The sequence below is a fragment of the Berghia stephanieae genome, chromosome 10, assembly GCF_034508935.2.
Source record: "Berghia stephanieae isolate SIO BIC M18660-M18661 chromosome 10, UCSD_Bste_1.3, whole genome shotgun sequence".
Classification (NCBI taxonomy): domain Eukaryota; kingdom Metazoa; phylum Mollusca; class Gastropoda; order Nudibranchia; family Aeolidiidae; genus Berghia; species Berghia stephanieae.
This window is the reverse complement of record NC_088369.1, coordinates 11,756,763-11,780,304: the sequence shown is the minus strand read 5'-3', so window position 1 is coordinate 11,780,304 and position 23,542 is coordinate 11,756,763. Positions and strand designations below refer to the sequence as shown.

The 23,542-nt window shown below is 36.3% G+C and overlaps 1 protein-coding gene across 1 annotated transcript in view; it reads left to right on the top strand.

The window, feature by feature from the left end:
* Positions 1-963: 963 nt before the first annotated feature.
* The window catches only part of LOC144955909 (uncharacterized), a 95,726-nt gene continuing 73,147 nt past the window's right edge, over positions 964-23,542 (top strand). Inside the window, exon 1 of the mRNA XM_078886174.1 lies at positions 964-1,415. The gene's annotated coding sequence lies outside the window, so the exon portion shown is untranslated. The remainder of the gene's footprint in view (positions 1,416-23,542) is intronic.

Below are 23,542 nucleotides of genomic sequence, written 5' to 3'. Positions count from 1 at the left end.
GTGTTGATATGATTCAACTGACGAGAAGAATATGTGATTATTTTACCTTAACACATAGCTCTTTACTGACATTCACTCACCGTACTCAGGTGTAACATGAGTACTTATGTTAACAACGTATTTTCTTCTTTAAAAAATCATTGTAATATCGCCTAACAGGCTGCATGTCTCGTCCTACATGTTAGGTGTTGCTGTTAGCTAATGCTCCCTTGTAAAGCGCTTGATTTTAAAATATTTTTTAATAATTAAATTTATATGGGAAATTATATGCAACTCTGTTTATATAGTGTTTCTACAAATTGATACTGTTACATTATTTTGTTTGATTTTCTTAAAACTTGAAAAGGGGTCGCTGACTTTGTTGACGACGGGACAGTTTCACATCCTTCATCACAGTCCTCTCTCTCTCTCTCTCTCTCTCTCTCTCTTTATCTATCTATCTATCTATCTCCCTCTCTCTCTCAGGCACACACACACACACACAGACACACACACACACACACACCTCTCTCACCTCTCTCTCTCACACACGTCTCTCTCTCTCTCACTCACACATCTCTCTCTCTCACACACACACACACACACACGCACACACCTCTCTCTAACCCCCCCCCCTAGTCTCTCTCTCTCTCTCTCTCTCTCTCTCTCTCTGTGTGTGTGTGTGGGTGTGTGTCTCTCTCTCTCTATCAATATATATATTACCCTCTTGTCTCTATCAAACATACTTAGCGTGAGTAGAAATAAGGAGGCGACAGTAAGGTGAGGTGCGAATCGTCAGCGCTCACAGTAGGAGTAAAAGAGACAAGAGAGAGCTGAGGAGGGGGACGAAATGGGTAGGGAAGGGTGGGTGGGGGTTGCAGGAATGGGATGGGGGTGGGGTGGGGGATTGAAGTAGAGGAGAGAAGAGGAGGAGGAGAAGAATCGTGTGATATTTATCCATTTCAAACTGTCAACATAGCGAGTGTGAATAGCCCACGGCTAACCCTGTTTCTAAACTTCGAGGACTGTTTGCAGTGTCAATCCAATTTGAAAACTGAAGAGGGGTAGCTACCTATTTACTGTAGCGGTTTGTGTGACAATATTTACGAAGTCCGTATGTTATGTTATGAAGAAATGAGAACGGATTTGATTAAGTACTTTCGCTATTATTATTGACAGGAGAGTTCAATTTTCTTTGATGAAGTTCGGATTTTTGTTTCTTCTACTTGACAGACGAATTAAACTGATTTTGTACTCAAGTGTCATAAATGGAAACAAAAAGTTGACGTGAGAAATTGAATAATCGTGAGATCAAAAGTTTGATAATTATACATGATTTTATTTACTTTGTCCATCTTGCTTTACATCAAAATATTGATCGTGTGTTTTTGAGTGCGCGTGTTTTTGTTTTCTTGGTACTTCAAATCAACAACATGGTAAGTTTGAATTGCTGTAATCGGATTTAAAAAACAAAAACAAAAACAAACAATAAACAAAAAAAAAGAAAAAAACAAAACAAACAAAACAACAAAAAAAAAAAAAACAACAACAAAAAAACCCAAAAACCGCTGTTAGCACCGCAAAGTTGAAAAAAATCTAAATGAGTACCTGGCCGTGAAACATCGTTGTCCATTATAACATAATAACAAAACAAAACACAAATAAAAACAAACAAATAAACAAACAAACAAACAAACAAAAAAAGTATATTAGATTTTGTCCAGAATACACGTCCTTTAATTATCGATCGATTGAAATGAATCTGATCTTTTAAAAAACAACTCTCAGAACTTTAATTGACCGAGGGTAGGAAGAGGAGTCCTCTTGACAGTATTTTAAAAGAAACATGTTTTGGTTTCTTCATCGAGTACATATGAACAAGCCGTACCCATTTACTGTTATGAATGTTTATTTTGTTTTATTCCATTTGAATTGAAGGCTGGCTTTCCAAAACTCGTTAAGTCGATTTTTCTAATATTTATTTTGGAGATTTTCCATCCATGATATAGATCTAGACGTCTAAATTGAAAGGTAAATTTTATTTTGTACCCATCAATTGATACAAGAATTTCCCTAGATTTGTGTGAATTTGAAGTTTAAATATGATAAAATAATAGAACGAATGATAAATTTTACGGAAAATAAACCTCAGTATCTCAAAATGGGAAAAATCGAGTTAGGGATATTTGGAAAACAACTCTTCAATTTGATTGGTAGGAAATAAATACAAATAAACTAAGACAAGAGAAATAATTTTCGGTTAAAAGAATATTCCTGAAGTACCGAGGCAAAACGGCAACACGATTCATGATACATTGAAATAGTTAAATAGCTCTCTGATATATTAATTACATGTTTGGATATAACTTTATGATTACTCTTATTATTAATATCATTATTGTTATTATTATTATTATAATAATAATAATAATAATAATTATTATTATTATTATTATTATTATTACTAGTAGTAGTAGTAGTAGTAGTAGTAGTAGTAGTAGTAGTAGTAGTAATACTAGTAGTAGTAGTAGTAGTAGTAGTAGTAGTAGTAGTAGTAGTAGTAGTAGTAGTAGTAGTAGTAGTAGTAGTACTATTATTATTATTATTATTATTATTATTATTATTATTATTATTATTATTATTATTATTATTATTGTTATTATCAGTGTTGTTATCAGAATTATTATCATTAATAAGAATCGAATAGCGGTTAGACGAAAAAAAAAACTTATTGAGTGAGAGTTGAGATTTGATTGTGAAATCTGAAATATCTTTAAAATATCTAATGATGACCCCCCCCCCCCCCCTTTTTCCTATCCAAGTTGGAAGAGGCTTTGATATTCCTTTGGTAGAGCCCTCGGAAATTCTATGTTAATTAGTGCTTGTCTGATTGTGGCGTTCGTGAGGCTGTGTGGTCTAGTGGTATGACATTCGCTTTCGGATCGGAGGGTCCTGGGTTCGAGCCTCGCTCGACGCATGGTTGAGTCCTTGGAAAAGACTCTTTATTCACATTCTCTCGCCGTACTCAGGTGTAAACTGAGTACCTGGCCGTTAACAACGTTGTGTTTGTCCGAAAAATTATCATGTCATCGCCTAATAGACGCCATGTCCCGTCCTACATGTTATAAGTTGCTGTTGACCAGGGACCCCTTGTAAAGCGCTTTGAGCACATTTAGTGGATATTGCGCTATGTAAAGAAGCTCAATATATATATATATATATATATATATATATATATATATATATATATATATATATATTCGTCAGTTTCCTCAGAATGTGTCCTCTGTCCATCTCATCTTCTTCTGTATATTTCAAAATCAAGTTTAAATAAGATATTGACAGAAAGCTAGATAGTGCTTAATGATGCGCAATACTCATTAGAATATACTCAAAGTGAATTTGAATCTGAATCTGAGTCTTCTTTTGATGTTCACCTTCACTCGTGAACATTTTGACATGAACAATAACATTAAATTTAACATTCAGCAGTGATCTATATAGATAGTATGCAGATGACGTCACTCAGTCCTTTGTTATTGTTTTTGCCATCCGCGTTTGTGAATTGTTCTCACTAAACTGTATTAACCAGACTATAAACGTTCATGGTTACACAGAGTTTGTGTGTTGGTCCGTTATACTTCCGGATGGCAATGTTGTGAACTCATTGGCCAAGCGCATTCTATCTATAGAAGCTCTGTAAATAAATATAAAGTGGGAACAGGTTGTAACGTTCTGCGATGAATGGTTGCATAAAGTGTTACATTAAAAGTCAGAAAAGTGAGTGGAGCAGGCACTTATGTTGGTAACAACAAGATATGAAGTGAGTAGAAAAGTGCCAGAAGACAATAGAGAATAAAAAAATTTTTTCGCGGCGGTGGTGGGGTTTGAACCTGCGACCTTATTGGTACGACAACTCCGCCTGGCAGGTGAGAGCGTGGCTCTACCGTGTGAGCTATCCACGAACACAAAAATATTCGTTTCAAACCCAAAGTCATTTCTAGATCCCTCTCTCACCCCACTTCTTGAGATCGCCGATTCGTTCACCACCATCGCGAAGTAATTTTGACCAGCAGTTAAGCTTAATAGCCAATATTCTCATCACAAACATATAACATAGAAACGATTGAGACATTGAGTATGCTCCGGTGTATGGGGTGAATTTTTAATTCAGAAAAGTGAGTGGAGCAGGCACTTATGTTGGTAACAACAAGATATGAAGTGAGTAGAAAAGTGCCAGAAGACAATAGAGAATAAAAAATTGGGTGAGAGAGGGATCTAGAAATGACTTTGGGTTTGAAACGAATATTTTTGTGTTCGTGGATAGCTCACACGGTAGAGCCACGCTCTCACCTGCCAGGCGGAGTTGTCGTACCAATAAGGTCGCAGGTTCAAACCCCACCACCGCCGCGAAAAAATTTTTTATTCTCTATTGTCTTCTGGCACTTTTCTACTCACTTCATATCTTGTTGTTACCAACATAAGTGCCTGCTCCACTCACTTTTCTGAATTAAAAATTCACCCCATACACCGGAGCATACTCAATGTCTCAATCGTTTCTATGTTATATGTTTGTGATGAGAATATTGGCTATTAAGCTTAACTGCTGGTCAAAATTACTTCGCGATGGTGGTGAACGAATCGGCGATCTCAAGAAGTGGGTGAGAGAGGGATCTAGAAATGACTTTGGGTTTGAAACGAATATTTTTTGTGTTCGTGTATAGCTCACACGGTAGAGCCACGCTCTCACCTGTCAGGCGGAGTTGTCGTACCAATAAGGTCGCAGGTTCAAACCCCACCACCGCCGCGAAAAAATTTTTTATTCTCTATTGTCTTCTGGCACTTTTCTACTCACTTCATATCTTGTTGTTACCAACATAAGTGCCTGCTCCACTCACTTTTCTGAATTAAAAATTCACCCCATACACCGGAGCATACTCAATGTCTCAATCGTTTCTATGTTATATGTTTGTGATGAGAATATTGGCTATTAAGCTTAACTGCTGGTCAAAATTACTTCGCGATGGTGGTGAACGAATCGGCGATCTCAAGAAGTGGGTGAGAGAGGGATCTAGAAATGACTTTGGGTTTGAAACGAATATTTTTGTGTTCGTGGATAGCTCACACGGTAGAGCCACGCTCTCACCTGCCAGGCGGAGTTGTCGTACCAATAAGGTCGCAGGTTCAAACCCCACCACCGCCGCGAAAAAATTTTTTATTCTCTATTGTCTTCTGGCACTTTTCTACTCACTTCATATCTTGTTGTTACCAACATAAGTGCCTGCTCCACTCACTTTTCTGAATTAAAAATTCACCCCATACACCGGAGCATACTCAATGTCTCAATCGTTTCTATGTTATATGTTTGTGATGAGAATATTGGCTATTAAGCTTAACTGCTGGTCAAAATTACTTCGCGATGGTGGTGAACGAATCGGCGATCTCAAGAAGTGGGTGAGAGAAGGATCTAGAAATGACTTTGGGTTTGAAACGAATATTTTTGTGTTCGTGGATAGCTCACACGGTAGAGCCACGCTCTCACCTGCCAGGCGGAGTTGTCGTACCAATAAGGTCGCAGGTTCAAACCCCACCACCGCCGCGAAAATTTTTTTTATTCTCTATTGTCTTCTGGCACTTTTCTACTCACTTCATATCTTGTTGTTACCAACATAAGTGCCTGCTCCACTCACTTTTCTGAATTAAAAATTCACCCCATACACCGGAGCATACTCAATGTCTCAATCGTTTCTATGTTATATGTTTGTGATGAGAATATTGGCTATTAAGCTTAACTGCTGGTCAAAATTACTTCGCGATGGTGGTGAACGAATCGGCGATCTCAAGAAGTGGGTGAGAGAGGGATCTAGAAATGACTTTGGGTTTGAAACGAATATTTTTGTGTTCGTGGATAGCTCACACGGTAGAGCCACGCTCTCACCTGCCAGGCGGAGTTGTCGTACCAATAAGGTCGCAGGTTCAAACCCCACCACCGCCGCGAAAATTTTTTTTATTCTCTATTGTCTTCTGGCACTTTTCTACTCACTTCATATCTTGTTGTTACATTAAATGTCCCAAGCCAGAAGCATAACCACTTATCATACAGGACGGGACAACGCTGTTTCTGGCCAGGTACTCATTTAAAGCAGAGCGTGTATGATGCTATAATGTGGGTAAGGAGTCTTTTCAAAGGACTCAACATTGCGTTGCTCACATAGGTTTTACCCTGGTATAAAACCGTTTTGAGACTGTTAATTTGCCACATATTAGAGATAGATAGATAGATGGATGGATAGATAGATTGATAGATATATAGATATCATTTGATATTCTCACCTTGTTTTTTTTTTTTATCCCACAACGTTTCTTATATTAAATAATTTTCGCTCCAAAATAACCTTCGAGCTCTCTATGTGATTCAAGCTAATTCCCCATAAACATATATATATATATATATATATATATATATATATATATATATATATATATATAGAGAGAGAGAGAGAGAGAGAGAGAGAGAGAGGGGGGGGGGGAGGGAGGGGGGGGGAGAAAGACGGTTGTTGAATACCCGGTCTACATGTTTATGGAAATAGGGTCAACGTGTATAATGATACTTACGTGTTTGGTTTTTTTTTCCTCTTTTTATTTCTTTTTAAAATTGTTATTTCATTTAATACTCTTCAACAGTCGTAACGTTACTTCCTTCCTAATGACGCATGGTAACTTAGTAACACTGGTTTTAAACTATCGTAACAATGACGGACGCCGTATGAAATATTTCTCCGGCGAGCATAAAAGCGTATCCAGAGGAAAAAAAACCCCCATAAATTTGATCATATTTTGACTTTTACACATTCTAATCACAAGACAAAATATGAAAAGTTCTAGCCAGCATGAAGAATAAAAAGTAATGATTTTCTTTGTTTAGAACCAAGATGGCCACCGTTGCCGGGCGGCGTGACATCAAACTATTGAATCCAATTATTTATTTTTGTTTTTGCGTTTGTTTATTTTATTTTTTTATTTTATTTTATTTTTTTTTGCTTGCGTTGGGAATTTATCTAGTTGATAATGCGATCATGCTTTGATCACAACACTTAAGAAACCTTTGTCTGATATTACCAGGCAGGCATGTTGCACCATAAGCTCCCTATCATAATACGTCGCTTAGACAGTGATAATGGACCTGTCATTGATTATCAATTTACACATCTAAGCCAGCAGGCCAATAAATTTGGTGCTTACCTCATACACGGACAAATGGCGAGCTGAGTTTGAAATACCAGCCTAGATGTTAAACGCACCGAATAGCATCGCGTATTTTTTTTAAACCCGAAATAATACGTTGATAAAAAATGCATTTATGAAGCGCATTTCCACCAATTTGACATGTTCGGTGCGATTTACAATGCTCCGATTAATTCATATGTGACCCGTCGTATCGAAACGCCATAATGCTGGGATGGTTCAGATGTTATCAAAGTCAAATGAAGTCAAACTGAGCAAAAATGTGACCTGTTTGTTTTACACTCTCTACATTAAGAAAATAATTCTCCAAAAAAAAGGCATCGAAAAACAACCCAATTTGGATATATTATAACAATTAGAAATGAAATGGATGCTTTACTTTACACAAAGATGACAGATAGTATGGACGTTTCGGCTTTCCGTTTTATGAAGAAAAAAAAAAGATTAATGAAACACTAAAAACAAATCATTTTATTCTTTAGTGTTACATTTATCGTTTTATTAATCAAGGGGTAACCCGAAACGTCTACATTATCTGTTTTCGTTTATCATATTGAAGATTTCATTTCAATTTCTATTGCTCTTTATTTCTTCATCTTCAAGCAATACATTATTATTAGTTTTGGATATAAATTCAACTTCAGCATTGTGGTCATATAATACTAGGGCATCTTATGTCAATTCACACAGTACATGTTGTCTGCTAGGCGTCCTTTTTTGTACTAACTTCCTTACTATAATATATCATGAACTGCTGATAGCCTGGTCTAGATCACAGTCTCTCTCTCTCTGTCTCTCACACATACGCAAACGCACACAGACACACACACACACACACACACACGCACAAACACAGATGGACAGACAGAGAGAGAAAGAGAGAGAGAAGGAGGAAGATATATATATATATATATATATATATATATATCGAGAGAGAGAGAGAGAGAGAGAGAGAGAGAGAAAGAGAGGCAGTAAGAGAGAGAGAGAAAGAGAGAGAGAGAGAGAGAGAGAGAAACAGAGGGAGAGAGAGAGAAAGAGAGAGAGAGAGAGAGAGAGAGAGAGAACGATAGGTAGATAGATAGATAGAGAGAGAGAGAGAGAGAGAGAGAGAGAGAGAGAGAGAAAGAGAGTGAGAGCGAGAGAGAACGATAGGTAGATAGATAGATAGATAGATAGATAGATAGATAGATAGATAGATAGATAGATAGATAGATAGATAGATAAATATATATATATATATATATATATATATATATTATATATAGAGAGAGAGAGAGAGAGAGAGAGAGACTTTACATGCATATTTCCATATTGAGCTCCTCGACCATGAATATCAAAACATATCGCCTATTTCTATCCCATGTCACCCGCAATGAATAATTTTGTTGTAAACATCGCATGATAAAAATAGATTTCATTACCCTGTTTTCTACTATTTCACTCATTAAATCGGCGAATTCTAGATAATTGTGGCCAGCCAGGTAAAAAATGAGTACCAGGCCGTTAACAGCATTGTTCTGTCCGAAAAGAAAATGTAATATCGCCTTACAGGCGTCATGTCTCAACCTACATGTTAAGTGTTTCTGTTGGCTTGGGACCCCTCATAAAGCGCTTTTTAAAAAAACAAACAAACTCTCATTTATTTTCTCAAATGAAATGGAAGCTTTAATTTAATTAAACAAAAACACATCATATGGACGTTTCGAATTTCCCCTTCGTCCCCTAGGAGAGATGAGATAATGGCGTTTTTAGGCGAAATATTTACCTCAACACTATTACAAAGAATTTCTACTTTATATAATAATAACTCCGATAATGTTTTAACATTTTTCAAAATTTAAGTGTAGTCTGTCACCGCCATCAGGCCCACGGAGCCGGAGTTCATCCCGGTTTCTATAGCGTGAAACGGACAATAGCAATTGCTCGCTACTCTTTTGATAGGACGCTAGTTTATCGCAAAGTACTTTCCGCCAGATCTAACAGGCCCAGATACCCAGTCACTGCTGGGTGGACGGGGGGATGGGGGATTGGTGGGGGGGGGGGGAGGGTTAGTAAAAAAAGTCTCGACTGCACCCTTGAACGATCTTGGACGCTTCGCGTGTGAAGCAAGTGCTCTACCAACTGAGCTATTAGACCACCCCCCCCCTCCCTTTTCCCTTTTTAAAAAATCAAAATGAAATAAACAACAACATATAGGAAATTGTCTACTCGTACAGCCATGCCAGCAAATCAATTTCCATAAAACGTGGCATATATTATGTAGAACCTTTCTCTAGAGCGGATCAAATCAATGTTCTTGTAAATGGAAGTCGTTGATCATCCTGTCGGTCCTGGCGGCAATGAAAGCAGTTGCAGTTGCCCATTCGTCATAATAAAATAGTCTCATGCATAATAAGTACTCGAAATTGAATTCAATAGTCTGATGTCACATCGCCCAGCAATGGCGGCCAGCGTGGTTCTAAACAAAGAAAATTGGTACTTTTTATTCTTCATGCTGGCTAGAACTTTTCATATGTATTGTGATCAGAATGTATAAAAGTCAAAACAAGATCATATTTATAATGTTTTTCTCTTCTGGATACACTTTTTTCGTGGGAGAAATATTTCATACGGTCGTCCGCTATTGTTCCGATAGTTTAGAGCCAGTTACTAAATTACCATGCGTCATAACGAGGGAAGTGACGTTTTTTTTACGACTGTTGAAGCGTATTGAGACCAGTTTGCAGTTGCCCATTCGTCATAATAAAATAGTCTCATGCATAATAAGTAATTCAATCTAAACATAATAATAATCATTGGGTTTAAAAAAAATTGATTTGTGATTCCGATAGTTTAGTTGATATAGCACTCGCCAACCAACGTTAAAGTTTAAATGTTACGCATCGCCTCCAAACGGTATTCGGCATGAAATACATGGTAAAAAAATCAATCCTATTGACGCTATGCGTTAAGTTAAAATATAATCATAACATATGCCAGCAAGATAATATAACGTATCAAAACACAAAACTGTGTGTAGCCTGAAACGTTTATTGATGCATTGCGTATTTCCAAAAAAAACAAACAAACTCACAACATCTACCAACCTGAAATGATGTTCCAACACTTTTCTTTCTTTCTTTCCCACATATACACACATGTTCTCTCTCTCTCTCTCTCTCTCTCTCTCTCTCTCTCTCTCTTCTCTCTCTCTCTCTCTCTCTCTCTTCCCTCTCTCTCTCTCTCTCTCTTTCTCTCTCTCTCTTCTCTCTCTCTCTCTCTCTTTCTTTTTTTTCTTTATTCTTTATTTTTATTCCATTCTGAGCATTCTTGTCGCTGACATTTCAGGGAAATTAAACTTGTATGATTCAATTTAGCCTTCCTTAAACATCCCGGCCATCCAACCTCCCCCCCCCTCCCATACCCCACCGCCTCACCCCTTCTCTCTCTCTCTCTCTGTGTGTGTGTGTGTGTGTGTGTGTGTGTGTCCCTCCCTCCTCTCTCTCTCTCTTCCTTTCCCACATATGCACACATATTATCTGTCTCTCTCTCTCTCTTCCTCTCGCTCTCTCTCTCTCTCTCTCTCTCTCTCTCTCTGTGTCTCTCCCTCCCCTCTCTCCATCTTTCTTTCCCACATATAAACGCATCTTATCTCTCTCTCTCTCTCTCTCTCTCTCTCTCTCTCTCTCTCTCTCTCTCTCTCTCTCTCTTCCTACTTCAGTCACCAGCATATCAATATCATTACGTCAATGGACAAATTCTACGTTCCATTTCAGCTACGATCGCCATTATAATAAAATGAAGGAAACCCTTTCAAGTCCGGATATGACGTCACAAAAATGTCCCAACTGCCAAGATTTGTAACCCGATGTCCCAATTCGGTATTAAATCTCTCCTTGCCGGCCATTTTCCGGATTTTCCCCAATACTTCACACCCAACCTATACAAAAATAGATTTATTTCCCTCAAACAATAGATATTATATGCTTGACAAAGAAGCTCACAACATTGCCATCCGGAGGTATAACGGACCAACACATAAAACTATGTGTAACCTTGAACGTCTATAGTCTGGTTAAAACAGTTTAGTGAGAATTACTCATAAACGCGGATGGCAAAAAAATAAAATAAAACAATATCAAAGACCAGAGTGACGTCATCTTCGTTCTATCTATAGTCTGGTTAGTGCAATTTATTGAGAATTACTCATAAACATGGATAACAAAAAGAAATATCAATGACCCGAGTGACGTCAACTTCGTTCAATCTATTTTTGGGTGATCGACGAGGACTTGGAATGCACGGACGCTCCGCTCCGCTCGATTTTGGATGAGTCTGAACATTGTATTGTGCTCGTCGCTCTGCTTTCGCAAACACAACTGACAATCGAATCGAGCGATGACGTCATCAAGGGGTCAATCAAGGGATTTCAATGGCAGACTTGCTAATTCAGAAAAGTGAGTGGAGCAGGCACTTATGTTGGTAACAACAAGATATGAAGTGAATAGAAAAGTGCCAGAAGACAATAGAGAATAAAATTTTTTTTCGCGGCGGTGGTGGGGTTTGAACCTGCGACCTTATTGGTACGACAACTCCGCCTGGCAGGTGAGAGCGTGGCTCTACCGTGTGAGCTATCCACGAACACAAAAATATTCGTTTCAAACTCAAAGTCATTACTAGATCCCTCTCTCACCCACTTCTTGAGACCGCCGATTCGTTCGTACACCACCATCGCGATGGTGGTGTACGAACGAATCGGCGGTCTCAAGAAGTGGGTGAGAGAGGGATCTAGTAATGACTTTGAGTTTGAAACGAATATTTTTGTGTTCGTGGATAGCTCACACGGTAGAGCCACGCTCTCTCCTGCCAGGCGGAGTTGTCGTACCAATAAGGTCGCAGGTTCAAACCCCCCCACCGCCGCGAAAAAAAATTTTATTCTCTATTGTCTTCTGGCACTTTTCTATTCACTTCATATCTTGTTGTTACCAACATAAGTGCCTGCTCCACTCACTTTTCTGAATTAAAAATTCACCCCATACACCGGAGCATACTCAATGTCTCAATCGTTTCTATGTTATATGTTTGTGTTGAGAATATTGGCTATTAAGCTTAACTGCTGGTCAAAATTATTCGCGATGGTGGTGTACGAACGAATCGGCGGTCTCAAGAAGTGGGTGAGAGAGGGATCTAGTAATGACTTTGAGTTTGAAACGAATATTTTTGTGTTCGTGGATAGCTCACACGGTAGAGCCACGCTCTCACCTGCCAGGCGGAGTTGTCGTACCAATAAGGTCGCAGGTTCAAACCCCACCACCGCCGCGAAAAAAAATTTTATTCTCTATTGTCTTCTGGCACTTTTCTATTCATTTCAATGGCAGACTTGCTATTCATCGCCCAGCACGAATTTTTGGTTCGTCGCTGCCGTTTTATTTCTTTCTTGTGCCGCTATGTGCTCTTGTGGTATGACATTCACATGCGAATCGGAAGGTCCTGGGTTCGAGTCTCGCTCGGTAGATAGTTGTGAGAAAAGGCTCTTTACTCACATTATCTCATTTTACGCAGGTGCAATATGACAACCTGGCCGTTAACAGCTTTGTCTCTCTCAGACTCGGAACGCACGGACGCTCCGCTCGATGTTGGACGAGTCTGAACATTCTTTTGTGTTCGTAGCTCTGGTTTTGCAAACACAACAAGCAATCGAGCGATGACGTCATCAAGGGGTGATTGGGTTGTCAGTGACAGATTTTTCTATTCATCACCGAGCACGACTATTTGGTTCGTCGCTGCCGTTTTATTTTGTGAGCGGCTATAATGTGGTATTGTGGTACTCGATTCGGATCGGAAGGTCCTGGGTTTGAGCCTCGCTTTGGAAAAGGCTTTTTACTCACATTTTCTGACCATACTCAGGTTTGAAATGAGTACCTGGCCGTTCACAGCGTTGTTTGTCTCTGTCAGAGAAAAAAAAAGTGTAATATCGCCTATCAGGCGTCATTTCTCGTTTTACATGTGAAGTGTCTAACGCTGCTTCGATCACGTTTAGTGGATATAGCGCTATATACAAGCTCAAGTGATTTAAAATTTTAAAAGATATTATTGTCTATTTTAATGTTTTTCTGGTAAGTATCGTTGGCGGAAGCGAGGAATTTGGCGTTGGCGAATGACCTGTTGTCGTTCCAAAAATAAAAATGTTTGGACGCCTAACAGGACATTTCTACTGTATGAAATGGAGATATGAATACATACTATAGCATGGAAATAAATTAAAACGTTGTGAAGCGCACTAAGCTTGGTATTACCGCGGAAATGTGCTATATAAATGTTAAATCGATGTGAGTTTAACTTTCTTATCTTATCCGCCCTGACTTAAAACCGTTTTGAGGCAGAATGGGATGATCTATAGATAGTATGAAGTTGACGTCACTCATGTCTTTGTTATTGCTTTTTGCCATCCGCGTTTATGTGTCATTCTCACTAAACTGTATTAACCAGACTATAAACGTTCAATGTTACACATAGTTTTGTGTGTTGGTCCATTATACTTCGGATGGCGATGTTGTGAGCTTCTTAGATAAGCGCATGCTATCTATATTTACCTTTCCGAGTACTCGAAGTTATTGGTCACATTGCAAAGTGTACTCAAAATGACCAAAATAGTGAAAAGTAAACATAGCTTTTGAAATATCTAATACCACTTTGATTCATCTTGACACATGGGTATGTTTACAACTTTCATAAACAAAGCAGCGTGTTTACATTTGTTAATAAATATCCAATCGTTGGGCAGCAACAAAGCATGTGATTGATGACTGGGTTGGCCGAAAACCCGAATATAGATAGTTTGCGCTTGGCTTAGAAGCTCACAGCATTGCCATCCGGAAGTGTAACGGACCAACACACTCATAACTATATGTAACCATGAACTTTTATAGTCTGTTTAATACAGTTTAGTGAGAATTACTCATTACCATGGATGGCAAAAAAAAAACAAAACAAAAAACAACAAAAAACAAAAAACAAAAACAAAACAAAAACAAAAACCAAAAAAAAAAAAAAAAACAATAATAAAGACCTGAGAGACGTCAAGTTCATTCTATCTATAGATCGCTCCCATTCGTACGTAGGAGCAAAAGAATAGTTTAAGAATCGACTACTTAAATAACTAATAAAAGGGAAACATTAGATTCAGTCGACTCCCAATGAGACCCAAAGAAAGGTCAAATGACAGACTGTCAAAAGGCTATTGAATGGTTTAGCTAGTCAAGGGACACAAAAAAAAAAAAGCAGCCGAATGGCTAAGAAAGAAAAGTACTTGGCAGATGATGATGATGTTGTTGCTGTTGATGATGATGGTGATGATGATGATGATGATAATGATGATGATGATGATAATGATGATGATGATGATGATGATAATGATGATGATGATGATGATAATGATGATTATGATAATGATGATGATAATGATGATGATGATGAAGACAATATGGATAAGTAGTTCTCATCCCACATGTCAAGTATTGCTGTTGGCTCGGGACCCATTGTAAAGCGACTGGAGCACATTTAGAAGATATAGGACCCGCCGTCTAAAAATAGTATAATGAAATGTGAAAATAGAATTTTTAAAATGATGATAGATACGAATGTCCATCTGTTGTATGCTACATATATTATTATATGTTACAGTGAATGACATAATCAGTCGGATGGTGAAAAGGTTTGAACTGAGATATTGCCAAGTTTAGTTAGAACGTCTTGTCATAAATGATTAAATCAACACTTTTTGTACATCTTCGGGAAATATGAACGCTTAATTTCACTTCTAAATATTATTTTACAGCTAGTCAAGTTGAAAAAGTATTAAATTTGAGAATAGTTGCTGGATACCTTTCGAAGAAGTATATATTTCTGTCCCCTTAGAAGTTAAGGACCGAAACACTTGATCGAGGAAAAAATTCCCTGGTGGAAAATATACTCTGAAACATTGTGAAACAAATTGAGCATGGAAATGTAATAGAAATCACCCTGAAATCACCCTCATTCCCAGAACCTGGTCTATCTTGACTTGATACACTGCCGTCGCTAACTTACAGATCGTATGCGCTTGGCTAAGAAGCTCACAACATTGCCATCCGGAAGTATAACAGACCAACACACGAAACTATGTCTAACCTTCAACGTTTATAGTCTGGCTCATTAACGCGGATGGTAAAAAAAAAACAAAAAAAAAAAACAATAACACAGACCTGAGTGACGTCATCTTCATTCTATCTATCTATATGTTAACGATGGCTACGCATAATACCTGTTTGAGATGGGGGTGTCATAATTCAATAGTTAAACCCGTGGTCAACATAATATTATTTGTCTTTATTTAATTTCGTTTCTTTTGATTTCAAAAATATTACATTTTCTATAATTAAGTCGTGATGGGTTTGGCTATTGTACCATTGTCTCATTCGATTGTGTTTTATCAAAACGTCTGTTGTCTAAGTCTGGACACCATTATATTAAAATAATTGGTTTGACTTCTTTTTAGAGGAAGGGAGTGGGGGATGGAGGGGGGATAGGTTGCGTCGAGGGAGGATGGAAGGGTTGTTTAGGTGGCGGTGGGGGGATTGGGGGGGGGGGGGGGGGATCGGGGTCGGGATCAGTGACTCTCTGGACATTGTTTCCTGTGACAGACCTTTTCTTTTTTATATATAGAATCCAAGACTGAAATTATAGTATTATAGATAGTATGCGCTTGGCTTAGAAGCTCATAACATTGCCATCCGGAAGTATAACGGACCAACACACAAAACTGCGTGTTACCATGAACATTTATAGATAGTATGCGCTTGGTTAAGAAGCTCATAACATTGCCATCCGGAAGTATAACGGACCAACACACAAAACTGTGTTACCATGAACATTTATAGATAGTATGCGCTTGGTTAAGAAGCTCATAACATTGCCATCCGGAAGTATAACGGACCAACACACAAAACTGTGTGCAACCATGAACTTTTATAGTCTGGTTAAAAAAGTTTAGTGAGAATCACTCACAAACACGGATGGTAAAATACAATAACAAAGGCTGGAGTGACGTCAACTTCGAACTATCTATAAAGACAAGAAACAGAGGAGCTCCATGTGAATGCAATCCTCACGATATACGCCAGCCGGATATGACGTACCAAAACACAAACACTATGTGTAACATTTAACGTTTATAGATAGAACGAAGATGAAGTCACTCAGGTCTTTGTTATTGTATTTTGCCATCCACATTTATGAGTAATTCTTACTTAATTGTATTATCCAGACTAGAAAAAGTCATGGTTGCACATAGTTTTGTGTGTTGGTCCGTTATACTTCCGGATGGCAATGTTGTGAGCTTCTTAACCGAGCGCAAACTATCTATAGATAGTTCGAAGATGACGTCACTCATGTCTTTGTTATTGTTTTTTGCCATCCGCGTTTATGAGTAATGCTCACTGAACTGTATTAACCGGACTATCAACGTTCATGGATACACACAGTTTTGTGTGCTGGTCCGTTATACTTCCGGATGGCAATGTTATGAGCTTCTTAGCGAAGCGCATACTATCTATAGTATGATCGATACAACTTAATGAGAACTGCTCATGAAAATGGCTGGCGGAAATCAACAACAAAGAGTTGAGTGACATCAATAATTTAGTTCCATCTATAATTTAGTGAGAATTAATCACCAAAATGATAACAAAGAATCACGTGACCGTAACCTTCCAAACCGAAGGCGAGTGTGATCAGAATGTATAAAAGCCAAAACATGATCAGATTTATAATGCTTTTCTCCTCTGGATACACTTTTATGTTGGGAGGAGAAGTGATTCATAGGCGCGTCCGCCATTATTCCGATAGTTTAGAACCAGTTACTAGATTCGTCATTACGAGGGAAGTGACGTCACGACTCTTGAAAACCATTCCGTTATATCTATCTGACAGGCGAATGTTGCATAGCATCAGCACGTATTATAACAATATGTTCACAGTTTTCGAAATATCCAACATCACAATAAATAGATGCTTTTGTTCAGCTTAACGCTTGGGCATGGGTGTGTTTACAAAGTGTTATAAAAAGAACAATGTGTTTACTTTTATAAAGAGATGTCCAATCATTGGACAGCACTAAATCACGTGATCGATAAAACTGCCCATTACAGCAACGTTGCATCAAATCGCGTCATTGCGTCCGGTTATCAGACCTGCACATATTATCATTATGTGCACGTTGAGGAAGGTAAATTCCTAAAAATGCACTACATTAATATACTTTCTTTATTTCTTTCTTTCTAGATATATTTATTGATTGATTGATTGATTGATTGATTTCTTTTTATTCATTTATTGATTATTTACTTATATATTTATTTATTTATATATTTATTTATTCATTATTTTTTATCTTTTGATTGATTGATTTATTTATTATTTATTTATTGTTATTTATTTATTTATTTATTTATTTATTTTGAATTTATTTATTTATTTATCCATTCACCTAGACGTAGAGGGGCCGTTTTCCATTCATTCCAGTCAGATTGAAGGGACGTTTCTCGGGTGTTGTTTTTATCGTCCTGCTTCATTTGCCAATCAAGTATGGCAGTGATTTGATAGCTGCAGCTCTTAATCTGTCTCAATATATTCATAAAGGATAAAATTTCATTCCGGAAAATAAGGAGGCTATAATGATAGTGGGGTATTGGGGGGGGGGGGGGGGGGGGGGGGGCAGGAGGGGGAGCGTAGCTGGCAAGGCAAAGATAGAAAGCTAGGTACGGTGGATCGAGCGATGGATGGATGGATGGATGGATAGATAGACTGACATATTGATAGATAGATAGATAGATAGATAGATAGATAGATAGATAGATAGATAGATAGATAGATAGATAGATAGATAGATAGATAGATAGATAGTAGATAGAAGATAGTGTAGAAGAAGAAGAAGAAGAAGAAGAAGAAGAGAAGGAAGAAAGAAGAAGAGAAGAAGAAGAGGAGAGAAGAGAAGAAGAAGAGGAAGAAGAAGAAGAAAAGAAGGAAAAGAAAGAAGAGAAGAAGAAGAAGAAGAAGAAAGAAGAAGAAGAAGAAGAAGAAAGAAGAAAGAAAAGAAGAAGAGAAGAAGAAGAAGAAGAAGAAGAAGAAGAAGAAGAAGAAGAAGAAGAAGAAGAAGAAGAAGAAGAAGAAGAAGAAGAAGAAGGAAGAAGAAGAAGAAGAAGAAGAAGAAGAAGAAGAAGAAGAAGAAGAAGAAGAAGAAGAAAGAAGAAGAAGAAGAAGAAGAGAAGAAGAAGAAGAAGAAGAAGAAGAAGAAGAAGAAGAAGAAGAAGAAGAAGAAGAAGAAGAAGAAGAAGAAGAAGAAGAAGAGAAGAAGAAGAAGAAGAAGAAGAAGAAAGAAGAAGAAGAAGAAGAAGAAGAAGAAGAAGAAGAAGAAGAAGAAGAAGAAGAAGAAAGAAGAAGAAGAAGAAAGAAGAAGAAGAAGAAGAAGAGAAGAAGAAGAAGAAGAAGAAGAAGAAGAAGAAGAAGAAGAAGAAGAAGAAGAAGAAGAAGAAGAAGAGAAGAAGAAGAAGAAGAAGAAGAAGAAGAAAGAAGAAGAAGAAGAAGAAGAAGAAGAAGAAGAAGAAGAAGAAGAAGAAGAAGAAGAAGAAGAAGAAGAAGAAGAAGAAGAAGAAGAAGAAGAAGAAGAAGAAGAAGAAGAAGAAGAAGAAGAAGAAGAAGAAGAAGAGAGAAGAAGAAGAAGAAGAAGAAGAAGAAGAAGAAGAAGAAAGAAGAAGAAAGAAGAAGAAGAAGAAGAAGAAGAAGAAGAAGAAGAAGAAGAAGAAGAAGAAGAAGAAGAAGAAGAAAAGAAGAAGAAGAAGAAGAAAGAAGGAAGAAAGAAGAAGAAGAAGGAAGAAGAGAAGAAGAAGAAGAAGAAGAAGAAAGAAGAAGAAGAAGAAGAAGAAGAAGAAGAAGAAGAAGAAGAAGAAGAAGAAGAAGAAGAAGAAGAAGAAGAAGAAGAAGAAGAAGAAGAAGAAGAAGAAGAAGATTTTTTTAAAAACACACATTTTGTTTACGTTCAGTCGAATCCTCCACAAAAATCAATTCACATCCAGTGGTTGCTCACAATCCTAACAAGCTTTAACAATCTCAAAAGAAACGAGCAAAAGAAAAAACAATAAATCAAGGAAATATAAAACAAGCTAGTAGTAAACGATTCTTTGGCGTACCTTGGTCGTTGCATAAATTATTCATGACTTGTATTCAGTGCGTGACCATCCGTTGCTCTTCAACTGGAACAGTGACGAATCCTTACAAGTTTTGTCACTTACTCTGGTTTTTTTTATTGTTTTGTTTTGTTTTTGTTGTTGTTTTTATTTGTGTTTGGGGTTTTTTTTTTCGTTTCTTTTTTCTTTCTTTTCTCACTAGGCGATGCCTCTGGCTTTCACTAACATTTTGTTTGTTTTTTTTTTTTAATTTTGAAAAGGAAAAAAAAACATAAAATAAGTTTACTTCAATAAATAGTATGCGCTTGGCTAAGAAGCGAACCAACACACAGAACTGTGTGTAACCATGAACGTATATAGTCTGGTTAATGCAGTCTAGTGAGAATTATTCATGAACGCGGATGGCAAAAATCAATAACAACGCCCCAAGTGACGTAATCTTCGTTCTATCTATAGGGAACTGTACTGTGATGTCAAATTATTTGTTCAAATCTCATTGGAAGTATAAAACCACTCTATTAGAGTACTGATTACATACCTTGTGTAATTTGGGATTTTTTTCTCTTTATTTCAGAGTCGTCTTATATGTTCAAATCTAAATATATCATGCCGGTCGTCAATGTAAATTGGATTCAATAGTCTGATGTCTCGTCGCCCAGCAACGGCGGCCATCGTGGTTCTAAACAAAGAAAATCTGTAATTTTTATTCTTCATGCTGGCTAGAACTTTTCATAATATGTCATGTGATCATAATGTATAAATGTCCAAACATGATCATATTTATAATGTTTTTCTCCTCTGGATACACGATTATGCTCATGCTAGCAATACACGATTCTTACATGACACTCTTGTTTTCTGGAGTTCCGGACGTGTTCCCAACCGTTGCTTGCAATCGAGTGCGCGTGGGAATGAAGTTCGAATTTTAAAAAGCAAGAGATTAAGACATCATTCATTTTACCCCTCAATCAACCCCTATTTCGTCATCGTCGAATAAAATACATCTTCAAAATCATTTAAATTATAGACTACTTCTACTGTGCGGCTATGTGGTCTCGTGGTATGACACTCGCTTTCGGATCGGAAGGTCCTGGGTTCGAGCCTCTTGCTCGGCGCATAGTTGAGTCCTTGGAAAAGGCTCTTTACTCACATTCTCTGACCGTAATCAGGTGTAAAATGAGTACCTGGCCGTTAACAGCGTTGCCTTTGTCCGAAAATATTGTAATATCGCCAAACAAGCGTTATGTCCCGGCCTACATGTTAAATGTTACTGTTGACCAGGGCCCCCTTGTAAAGCTCTTTTAGCCGTTTTAGTGGATATTGCGCTATATAAAAGCTCAATCTTTTAAAGAATCCAATTTTTTGGTGAAATTTAACGATGTATGTTCTGACGTCACAAATTATTATTGTAAACTTATTATCATTACGCGTTACTATTTAGGGAGAGGGGTGGAATAATTTTCTTTTTACCAATATCAACGGTTAAGAATACATGTTTGTACACCATAATATATACATGAGTACATTTAAGTTGAAATACTATCTTTACCGCGTGTATCATAATTGTAATCTTTAATCAAAAGATTTATGGCATTACTATTAATATCAAAGGCATTCAAGGGATTTTATTCTATTTTGCCCTATACCATATGTTATGTTATGTTAACATTAATATTTGATAAGGCAATCTTAAACATTGTCTTATTGAGACATGAAATTCGTTGCCGGTGGGTTGAAATTGTCCGTTTTGACAACCTGGCAACCACGCCTTGACATTCGCCATCAAATCGCCGGAGACCAGAAATTACATTTTTATTGATGCAATGCGTTTAGGTAAAACAATCATTACATCCACCAGCGGGATATAACGTACCAATATATATATATATATATATATATATATATATATATATATATTTATATATATATATATATATATATATATATATATATATATATATATATATATATAAATATATATAATGCGCTTGGCTAAGAATCTCATAACATTGCCATCCCGGAAGTAAAACGGACCAACACACAAAACTCTGTTTAACTATGAACGTTTTTAATCTGGTAAATACAGTTTAGAGATAATTACTCATCAAAATGGATGGCAATAAAAAATAACAAAGACATGAGTGACGTCAACTTCGTACTATCTATAGTTAGAACAGAGTTGACGTCACTTAGGTCTTTGTTATTGTTTCTTGCCATCCATTTTTATGATTAATTCTCACTACACTGAGAATGATGATTTTGATGATGATGATGATGATGATGATGATGAGAATAATAACAAAAATGATTTATAATAATAATAATAATAATAATAATAATAATAATAATAATAATAATAATAATAATAACAATAATAATAATAATAATATAATAATAATAATAATAATAATAATAATAATAATAATAATAATAATAATAATAATAATAATAATAACAATAATAATAACAATAATAATAATAATAATAATAATAACAATAATAATAATAATAATAATAATAATAACAATAATAATAATAACAATAATAATAATAACAATAATAATAACAATTAATAATAATAATAATAATAATAATAACAATAATAATAATAATAATAATAATAATATAATAATAATAATAATAATAATAATAATAATAATAATAATAATAATAACAATAATAATAATAACAATAATAATCATAAGCTACAATTGTGATTTTAATAATTATCCCTGTAAATTGTGGCAAGAACGTCATGTGTATAATTTTAGACCAGCCAATAATAATATTAGTTCCCTTTATGGAAGTTCTGATTGTTTAAAGAATAAAACACACGAGTATCTAACACGACAGAGAAACAAAACTGTCTGGGAAAATCCGTTTGCCGAAGGGCTCTGAATTCTGTTTCATAATACATAAAAAGCCACGCTACTCAATGCAGGAGGATAAAATGCTTTTAAATTTTAAAAAAAATAGGATTGGAAATCAACATTGTTCCATACTGCTAATGTTAACTTTTTTTTATAATCGAGCACAGAATTCTTGTTAAATTTCTAAATTATAAAACTTTTTTTTTTCAAAAATTGATATTTAATTAAATCACTAGATCCTAGATATTTTTTCTAATTTTGAAAATTGGAGAGAAAAAATGTATTAAAAATGAGCATGTACATAGATAGTTTTATTCAACTATCATTAACATGTAAAAATTAAAAAAATAGCTTTGATTATACGTCTATTATTAAAATTTGTCTTTGAAAAATGTAATAAATAAAATTAACCCGGGTAAACAACGGATGTAGTCGGTGTTAGGGTTGAATGAGTTAACTTGCAAAGCTCTCTTAAAGTAAGGGTAATTGTATCACGCGTTTACTCAAATGAATATTAAGAAAAATCTGCTAGGTCGTAATGACCGGTCCTTATTTTGACCTTTGGCCCTGGGAGCCGCCATTTTGGCGCCCTTTCAAACCGATCAAAATTGATAGATCAAAATTGTCGTGCCGATATATATATTTAAATTTCCACAATTATACAGTAGTATCAAGCAAATTTTTAATGGCCTCAAATTTTAAAAAAATGCTTGAGATATGATCATTCTGACAACTTTGTAAGCTTTTCTATGTGCTAGAGTTTCGATTAAGTTAAAAAAGTGATTTTATGATTTTTTGTGAGATACTGTCCTTTTTGCTTGTTAGGGCAGAATTATAATAGATGAGTTTGGAATAGCCTTTAAATTCCATTAATAGATAGTTCGCAGTTGACGTCACTCTGGTCTTTGTTATTGTTTTTTTTTTTTTTTTTTGTCATCCGCGTTTATGAGTAATTCTCACTAAACTGTATTAACTTGACTATAAACCATCATGGTTACACGGAGTTTTGTGTGTTGGTCCGTTATACTTCCGGATGGCAATGTTATGAGCTCCTTAGCCAAAGAGGTTTTAATGAGGTCTTACAGAAACAAAAAAAAAAAAAATAAAAAAAATAAAAAATAAAAAAACAATCAATAAGGTAGGTATAAGCAAGGAGTGATAATTATTATTGCTATACTCCGCCGACTCAAATGGTTGTTTATAAAATCTGCTAAGAGCATAATGTAGTACTCATAATGACAGGTCTTT